Source organism: Sturnira hondurensis, unplaced genomic scaffold (assembly GCF_014824575.4).
Source record: "Sturnira hondurensis isolate 20B ecotype Veracruz unplaced genomic scaffold, ASM1482457v3 Scaffold0022908, whole genome shotgun sequence".
NCBI classification, from domain to species: domain Eukaryota; kingdom Metazoa; phylum Chordata; class Mammalia; order Chiroptera; family Phyllostomidae; genus Sturnira; species Sturnira hondurensis.
Genome location: NW_028095539.1, coordinates 3,224,622 through 3,234,761, shown reverse-complemented (window position 1 = coordinate 3,234,761; position 10,140 = coordinate 3,224,622).

The window sequence follows — 10,140 nt, the reverse complement described above, 5'->3', positions numbered from 1 at the left end:
TCAATTTTGTTGTAAACGTAAAACTGCTCTTTTAAAAAAAGTCTCAAAAGGAAAAGAAAAAAACATGTCGAATATGGATAGGAAAGGAAAGAATAAGTGTGACTGCCCTGACCAGTGGGGCTCAGTTGGTTGGGTGTTGTCCCACAGAGCGAAAGGTCGCCGGTTCCATTCCTGGTCAGGGCACATGCCTAGGTTGTAGGTTCAGTCCCAGGTCAGGGGGCATGTGCAAGAGGCAAGCCATCACTGTTTCTCTCTCTCTCTTTCTCCCTCCCTTCCCCTCTCTCTAAAAACCAATCAATCAACCAGTCAATCAATCCATTAAGCAAGGCACTGGGAAATACAGAAATAAGTAAAACAGACAAAGTTGCTGCTCTCCTAGAGCTTTCACTCTAGTGGAGAAGGTAGACAAAAATAGACCAGTAATTTCATAAATACTTTATTTGTTTATTTTCAGAGAGAGGGGAAGGGAGGGAGAAAGAGAGGGAGAGAAACATCAGTGTGTTGTTGCCTCTCACGGGGCCCCCACTGGGGACCCAGCCTGCCACCCAGGCATGTGCCCTGACTGGGAATTGAACCAGTGACCCTTTGGTTCACAGGCCAGCACTCAATCCACTGAGCCACACCAGCCAGAGCAAAATAACCCATGTCAGTTCTAAAAAGAAAAATGACATAGGGTAAGGGGAATAGAGAATGCTCTGTATGTGTGTGTGTGCTACTTTAGATGGGGGGGGAGGCGGGGGGTGGCAGGCCTGAGGGATTAGACAGTATTTCAACAAATGCCTGAAGGTTGTAAGAGTAAACCAGAGGGATAAGGGTGTTCCGGGCAGAGGGAATAGCAAGTGGAGGCATCTTTTACATCATGTTCTATGTAGAAAATCCAAAACTATATGTTATTAGAACTGATAAATTTAGCGAGGTTGCAGGTACATGATAAATATTCCAAGGACATTGGGTTCCTCTGTGACAGCAGCAACCAATAAGGACATAGAATGTGGAAGAGAAAACTATTTCATTCACAGTAACAGCAAAATTAACTGTGATAAAATGTCACAGAAGGGCCCTGGCTAGTGTAGCTCGGTGGATTGAGAGTGGGCTGGGAACCAAAGGGTCACCGGTTTGATTCCCTGTCGGGGCACGTGCCTGGGCTGCAGGCCAGGTCCCTGGTTGGAGGTGCGTGAGAGGCAACCACACATCGATGTTTCTCTCCCTCTCTTTCTCCTTCCCTTCCCTTCTCTCTAAAAATAAATAAAATCTTTAAAAAAATGTCACAGAAGGTACACAAGACCTATGTATAGGATAAATTGTATACCTTTATTGATCTAATGCAAATGAATCAAATAAGATCTAATAACATCAAATAAACAACATCTAAACACGTGGGTTGTGTTTATGAATGGAAAGACAACAAGCTTCTACAAATTAATCTAGAAATTAAATGGAATTCCAAGGAAGACACAACAAGGTTTTTCAAAAGAACTTGGTAAACTGATCTTAAAATTCCTACGATGACAAGAGCCAAGAACCGCCAAGACAGGTACGAAGAGGAAGTGCAAAGGGGCAGAGGGCAGCTCCGCTGCACTGCACTAGGGCGCCCCTGGCTGCCGAGGCAGGCAGACCTCAACGTGTTTGAGGGTCACATGTGACAAAAAGTATACTTCTGGCTTGGGTAAAATCCAGAGTGGGTTTCCTGATCAGGGGGCTGCCCACCTTCCAGCAGTAGTTCATGTACCCGAGTTTCTTCCATTTACCTCTCCCGACTTTCGAGGTTGCCAGGCATGTTTGCATCAAGCTGGTAGAAAGGGAAACAGGAGGAAGGATCACGTGCAGGAGTAGGTTTTGTAAGCGGTGCCTAGAAGTGGTGCGTATTGTTTCCGTTCACCTCATTGGTGAGAACTCAGTCTCATGGCCACACCTACTTGCAAGGGAGGCTGTGACTAGGAGCCCAGCTGTGGTTCCAAGAACAAGAGGAAACAGGTGTGGTGAAGAGCTAGCCAGTCTGCCACACCTGCCATTTATCAAGATTTCTTATACAGATATAACCATCGAAACTTTTTGCTACAGCCCTGGCTGGTGTAGCTCAGTGGATTGAGCACAGGCCTGCAAACCAAAGGAGCGCATGTTCAATTCTCAGTCAGGGTACATGCCTGGGTTGCAGGCCAGTTCCCAACAGGAGACACATAAGAGGCAACCATACATTGATATTTCTCTCCCTCTCTCCTTCCCTTCACCTCTAAGTTGAAAAAAACAAAAAACCCTGTGGTACAGGCACAGGGTAAACAGATCAATAGACCAGAAAGCTGGACCCAGAAACTAACATAAGTATGGAGACTGTATTGGACAGTGAGCTTCGCAAATCAGCAGAAAGTAGGTCTGAGTGGGAGCCAATATAAAGTAATACATGTGGAAGGCCAGGTATAAAAATACAGGTGACTCAAAGGCTACTGTAAAAAAGCAAAGACTTTAATTAGAAGAAAGTATTAGAGAATATCTTATGGTCTTGTTTAGGTAAATAGAATAACATCTATGATGGGAAAGACTGATAATTTAGAATTTTCTTTTGGCTTCATTGTTTTGTCTATTTCTATGTGAAAACCACTACATATACAGAAAGACATCTAGAGTTTAAAAACATGTTTACACCTCGAAGTGGGAGAAAATATGTTCAAAGTAAAAAACTGTAAAGGATTAATATTCAGGTTACATAAAAACTCCAGTCTAATAAAATTAAGGCAAATGACAAGCAGAAAAGTGGACAAAGGACATGAACAGCTAAGATACAATGGAGAAAATCTGGTTTCCCATAAAAATGAAAAAGTACTTCACTAATAATTGGGGAAACATAAAAAAGATCAACAGTAAGATACCATTACACTTCAGTCAATGGATGGAAATTTAGAAGTCTGGGCGGGCGTACCAGGTATTAGCGAGGATGTGGGGAAATGAAGACTCTTGCACACTGCTGGTGGGAGAGTAAACTAGTGCAACCACTTTGGAGACCAGTTGGAAATACAGCTTGACAATGCACACCACCCAGACCCTGCCACTCCACTCTGAGGTCTGTGCACCAGAGACACTGTGCTTGCAGGCACTGAGAGACACATGCGAGAATGCTCACGCAGGGTCCTTTTCGATTGCAAGGTCAGGAGGCAATCTGTATGTCTACCAACACTACAGTGAATAAAGAAATTAGGGCATTTTTATACAATGTGCTACTCTTCCTCAGGTAAAGTGAATAAAACCGACATATATCAACACAGGCAAATACAAGAGAATAATGTTGAGAAACGAGTTGAAAGTGATTACATTTGTGTAAATATGTACATAATGGTCTAGGATAACTTTAAATATTAAAATATGCGGTTACACTTTTTTATGGACACCTACATACTATAAAAGTATAAAACGTGAATGGGCGGGATACACACCAGTTAAGATTAACAGTTGCCTATGACTAAGTAGCAATGAAGAAAGTGGTACGAAGGGGCCAGGAAGAGCAAAATCAGGAGTGAGATGGCAGTATGTTCCTGACTGCTACACGTGGGTGCTAGCACAAGGGTGTTAGTACGTGATTTTCTCTTCTTCCGTATATATATGAAATATTTTCCATTTAAAGCTTGAATGAAGTGATTTCTCAAAATCCCGAAGAAGGAGTCTGATCTGGGCCCCTTGCCCACTTCTGGGTCCACCCTCAGAATTGCCCTGGGCTGAGGTGAGTGTCCTGGAGAAGAGAGAGGGGCTGGCTCAGAGATGTTCACTGACAGCTCGGCCTGGGGGAGGGAGCTGGGACACGAACCAGGGTTTGCATCAGAACGCCCGGGGGTTCCTCTGAGGGTGCAAACCCAGACCTGCCGAGTCAGGATTTTCCAGGCATCCACATTTCCAGAAAGCCCTCTGTTGGTTCTGATGGGAAACTTGTGGAAGAACAGTCATCCAGGCCCGACTGGTGTGGCTCAGTTGATTAGGTGTCATTCCACAAAGCCAGAAGTCGCCGGTTCCATTCCCAGTCAGGGCACGTGCCTGGGTTTTGGATTCCGACCTTGGTCAGGCCATATCCCAGCCAGGGTACATAGGAAAGGCAACTGATCAATGTTTCTCTCTCACATCTATGCTTCTCTCCCTCTCTCCCTTTCTCCCTCCCTTCCCCTCTCTCTAAAAATAAATAAATAAAATCTTTAAAAACAAAGCATATAATGCCCTGGGTCACATCACCATGTGAGTGAGCCAGTGAGCCTAGGTGAATGAGCCCTAGCCACTACACAGCTGTCATGTCCCCGGGGCTGACTCCTTTCCTGCGGACAAAGGAGACGATGCAGACAGGTGCACTTATTTCCAGGAAAGCTCCGCTCCCAGATTTCATCCTCCAGTAATACCCTGGGCCTTACCCACCATCCACCTTAGTTCCTCTGGCCTTGAACATTAGGAGGTAGGTTAGGGAGGAGAGGGACTTGAGCTCCTCCTAGAGGCCAAAAGTGTTAACGTTGGGGTTCTCCAAAGCTCCTTCGCACTATTAGAAGAGTAAAAGCAACGACTTCCCCAGCACTTACGGAAGTGCCAGACACGGCAGAAATCATGCGCCCAAAGTCCCTAAGCTCAGAGGTGGCAAAGTCAGGACTGCGATCCAGGTCTTGCAGACCCCGAGAGCCATGCCACGGGGAACGCGGGGCCATTCAAGATCCTCCACAGTGTGGCAGCGATGTGCCTCCTCCCCTCACTCTCCCCCCAGCGCAGGGAGCACCTCCTGGTGGTGGTGATGCTGTGGATGGCTTCACGCCTGTCTATTCTGTTGTTGTTGCCCTCCCTGCTTGTGGTCCCCTGAGTGTCCTTTCTACCAGACCATCTGTGTGTCAAGGCCTAATGGTTCTTCAGAGCGCTGCAGACTGTACAAGGCCATTGGTTGCCCTGTCTCGGCCATTCCCCTAGCACTCCCAAAGGTGGGCAGCAGCTGACTCATTGTCACCCCCAGCTGATGAGCAGGATGAGGGGATGAGTGATGAGTGAATGCTGATGCCAAGCAAACGAGGCAATGTAGAGGAAGGGGACTAGGGTGCCTGTAACCGTGGTAACGATGATGTTGCTGAGAGAGTGCTAGCAAGATGGTAACCATGGCAACGCTGACAGCGAGGCCTGTGTGGACAGTACCAGCACTACCTGTTATTTCTGTTCATGCCAAGCCTGACCCGTTCAGTGGTGAAGCAAGATCATGAACTCCAGAAGCGGCTGTTGTCCTGCCTCCCGTGCCAAGACCGCTCCCCTGGCCCCGCCCAGGGCTGCCGATCACAGTGGTCACACCGTTTTCCTGAGTGGTCCATGAACCGCCAGGAACATCAGGTTGAGGGCGCGAGGGTCAAGCCTGCCTGGATGTGTGTGCGTGTGCGTAGGCAAGAGGCAGTCCCATGGGCAAATGTGTAAGGTGTGGCTTGCGCTAAGGGCAGTCTTGTTCGTGTGAGTGCAGGGGGAAGGGTCTGCTGGGAGTGTGTCAGGGGAAGAGGGACAGTTGCGCTGTCAGGGGAAGAGGGACAGTTGCGCGTATGCCATGGGCACGGCCCGATGCTTTGGTGGGCTAAGTGTGTAGGGAGGCAGTCTGCGGCGTGTGTGGCGCAGGGCGGTGTTTCTGGGAGGGGCGCACTCGCGTGCCTCTGCTGTGGGGGCGGGGTTCCGGGGCTGTGGGGCGGGGACCCTTGGGCCACCGCTCCCTGGGCAGGGCTGCGCAGGGGGTGGCTGTGGAGGGGGCTTTGCTCAGTCCCATCCATCACCCGGAGCGCTGCGAGCAAGGCGGATATCACCGTGTCAGGGGCGGCTCGCTCGCAGATCTTATCCTCTTCATTTCCGCCCGAGCTGAGCCCGCCCGCGCTGGCTCCCTGAAGGCTCCATCCATCATGGGGACTGCGCAGGGGTGGGGGTAGGGGGTGCTCTCAGACATCGCGGAGAGGGAGGGGGCGGCAGGAACCAGAAGCACCGTCGGAGTCCCAGAAAAGCGTGGGGGTGGGCGGTTCTGGGTTCCCTTTTCCATGTGGGGGAGGGGACGAAGGGCAGGGGTCCGATTCGGCCCCAGCCTGGGACACTAGTCAGATTGCATGGGTACCTGGTCTCTCTTGCAGTCTGCGGGGTAGCTTGGGGTGGGGGGAGCATGACTTTACCCCAACTCTGAGGATGGGGGTGTTGAGCCCAGGGCCTGCACCTGGACCCTCCAAGGTGACCCGGGCCCGGGCCGTGCGGATTGGGGGGGGGGGGTGCCCCGAAGGGAGGCCTTATTTCATTTCCCCGCGCTGCTGAGGTTTCTGCGAAGTGTCTCTCTCACCTCTTTAAATTTTACGGCGCTTGGCTTGTGGCCGACGGACCCGCCCCGGGGAGGAAGCGGGTGCTGGGCCTGGGCGCCTCCCCCAGCCGAAGGGTGGCCCCACCAGGCAGGGCGCGAATCGGGCCCGGGGGCGCTCGGACTCCTCGGGGCGTCCAGCCTGAGACTCCCCTCTGGTTCCCCTGGGCCTTCCTTCAGGAGATCGAAGCCGTGCTGACCCAGGGGCGGGGTTTGCCTCGGAGCTTCTCAGGTCTTGCCCCACCTCCTTTCCTCCGCTCCTTCGTGGGCCACGCCTCCCTTCTCCTACTTTCAGTGAGCTTGGGGTGTGTGTTGGGGTGAGACGAGTAAGGGGCAGCTGCTGGAAGAGGCGATAGAAGAAGCAGAAATGGATACCAGCCTTGGAGCCCCAGTTGCATTGCCCAGCCCACCACAGCATTCCCTGGGGGCGGACTGGTGCCCCCAAGTCCTGACTCAGGGTCGAATATACCAGTGGCGCAGACCAGCTAGGCAGCAACTCTGATCCCTGGTGGCCAGGCCTGGCACCCCCCTGGAGATCTGGTTGGGGGCCGGAGGTGAAGGACATTGAGGGGGAGCCTTTGGGCCCAACACTGTTCTGTCAGGAGCCTATGACTCCTTATGAGGATTAGTCTGGGTGGGGCACCTCCAGGTGTGGGCGGGAGAGGAGTGTGAACAGGAGATGGGGTTCGAGGGAGGAGAAGAGCATGATCAGAAGGGCCAGGAGTGTGTGAGCCGCCGGTCTGGTGGGGAGGCATGCCGGGAGTCCTGGCCAGTCGTGGGGGGCGGGGTTTGCACACGATTCTGCCAGGTCCCAGAGCCGCCTTTTTTAGACTGGCAATCATCACCTCGATTTCTCTATAATTTACTTCTTATTCATACAGCCCAGGCTGCACAACCCAGCGGTCACGAGTACCACTTTGTGACAACAAGCACACAACCAAAAAGAAACAGGGTGTGAAACAAATTTGGCTCCACCAGCCTGGGAAATGAGGGACCAGAGGCCTAGCGGCAAGCGACGCCATCTGGCTGTGTCACCCCAGGCAGGGCCTGTGGGACAGCGGCGCGGTGGGGTTCAGAGCAGGGGCTGTGTGCAGGGAGGGGGCAAGGCAAACAGCAGCTAGGACGGCCCAGCTGGTAGCTGAAGCCTGCTGATGCCTCCAGGCTGAAGAAGGCTCTGAAACGTTCTTTTTCTCCATTGACCCGGAGAGGAAATGTCTTGGATATTACACTCCAGGGAGCTCAACCACTGGCATCTTTATGAGGAAAATTGGTCACCTCCACATGACCCAGCAAGGGCTTGATGTGGCCACCCCTCCCCTGTTCCCACTCCCGCTTCTGCCTTCCAGCTCCTAGCAAACACCACATCCTTCCCCCAGGCCTCACATCCAGTCTCTCCCAGAGGCCTGTTGATTTGCCCTTCTGAACGTCCATCTCTCAGAGCTGTCCCCTTCTCTCGCATCCCTGTAACCACAGTCATCGTCCTCCTTATCGAGGTCTGTCCTTGCATTATTGCCACAAGCTCCTTGCTGGGTTCCTTGGCTGCTGTCCATCCTCAATGCTGGGCTGGCATTGGGGTCATGTCAGCTGCCTGCCGCTCCCACGACAGAGCCAAAGTTCCCAGCATCCCATCCAAGGCCCATCAAGCTCTGGCCTGGCTCCCTCTGTGGCTGCTTTTCCCGCTTCCCTCGCCTTGCTGCACTGAAGTGGCGTTGCTCCTTCGTGCTTCTGAGCCTGCTGCATGTGGTTCCCTCGGCCTGGAATGCTCTCCCCTCCCTTCTCTACTGGGCTAAGTTCTCATCAGCCTTTGAGGCCCAGCTCAAGCACTTCCGCTTTGGAAAGTCTTCCAGAAAGGAATCCGTCTTCTGTGCTCTCACGGCCTCTGTGCGCCTCGGCCCCTGGTTCTAATGAGCTATTAGAACCTGTCTGAGTCTTGCACAAGACTGATGGCTCGATGAGGGCAGGGACCCTCATTTGGGAAACCTGGTGTTGTTTGGGACCTAGCCTCAGACCACCCCCAAGTTCAAGGAAGTCCAGTGTTTCTGAACTTCCTTGAACCTAGGACCCTGGAGCCATCATAATTGGAAAGAGGGTAAGGAGAAAAGGGCTGGTGAGTGGCATTGTGGACTTATGTGAACATTACCCCTTCCTGTAAATTCTCTTTCCTCTGAGTCCCCTTCGCACAGCCCCCAAGGCTGCAGAAGACCTACCTATAATGAGGAGTCAAGATTCAGGAATGTTGCACTCACTGCCTGTGGCTTTTTCTTCTCATCGGCTAGGGTGACTGGTTGTCATGGAAACCTGAAGTGCAGGAAGCGCCTGCTGGCTCCCTTCCCAGGGTGGGAGCTGCAGGCCGAGCCTGTGGAGATGGCGGCTGGTGCTTTATGGCTGGGGGCTGCCCACTCTGGGCCAGACCGGGTCTGCTCATTCTTCCCCAGCGGAAGCTTGGGGTTCGTCCCAGAGTGCTGGCCTGGGCCCGGGCCTGCACCCAGCACATGCTCCAAGGCTGCAAACCTACAAGCAGGCACCTTCTTTTGGGGGGAGCAACAAACTCCTGATTGAACACTGAGGCTCAGGCTCCAGAGTCAGACAGCGTGGACCGTGCTCTTGACGTTGCCACGGGTTGGCTGTATAATCTTGAGAAAGACATTTAATTTTCTGAGCCTCCCAGGTTTTCCTCATCTGCAAAATGGGGATAACAATAGCATCCTGAGATTTCCACTTTGGCAAGATGGCGGACTTGTGCTCTGCAAGGCCCTCCCACTAAAATTCAAATAGATTTTGTGTGAATTCCAAAAACAACGCAAACCAACTTTTACTGTTAATGCAGTGCTGGGTTGGTTAGAAAGTAAGGAAAATCTCCAAGCTCTGAACACCTTCTGCCAAGAAAAACACAGCAAGACAATGGGAAACTGAAACTAAAGCATGGGATGGTAATGGAGAGGTAGACAGGAAAGCCGGGCTAACTGTGGAAGTAAACACGGAGACAGGCAAGCCAGGTCTAGGGCAGAGGCGAGGTGAGAGCTGAACCTGACACTCCTGCGCTGCACCGGGGTCTCCGAGAGGTGGGCAAGTAGTCCCAGGCTAGTGGCAGTTCCCGACTCCTGACAGAAAGAAATGCACCTGAGTAGGAACGCACCTTCAAGTAAGGCCCTTACGATTCCCACAGATTAAATTCAGCCAAAAGTGAGCTCACGGTTAGTGATCACCAAATGACAAGGAAACAAGCCACTGTGAGAGAGCGTCAGCAACATACTACACAGTATGTGTAGGCATCTCAGACATAGAGTTTGGCCATTGGAACTACCCAATACAGAACGCAGAACAGGCACGTATAAACGTTTACAGAAATACAAGCTGGAATCACACCACAAACACATACAAACGAATAGAGAATAAAAGCCCATCCAAAATGGCCGAAATTTTGGAAATAAATCCAATAGAACTTGTATAAATGAAAATTATCATTGATGATACTACCATCTCATCAGATGGGTTACACAGATTGGATGTAGCCGAAGAGATAAATTAGGAACTGCAAAATGGGCCTGAAGAAATTACCCAGAATACAGCACAGACAGCAAAGGAGATGTAAAGTATGAAAAGGGCGTTAAAAGGTGGAAGGCAGAGTGAGAAGGTCCACCGTGCAACCCAGCCCCACGAGGAAAGAAGAGATTCGGCCAAGGAGACGTAATATTTGGAGAGTTCGTGGCTGGGGGACTTTTCAGAATCCACACCGTGACACGCTGTGACAAGCTGGCAGGAGACCAAAGATAAAGAGGTCTTCCCAGCAACGAGAGAGAAGAAACAAATCCATTACAAAAGAAAAT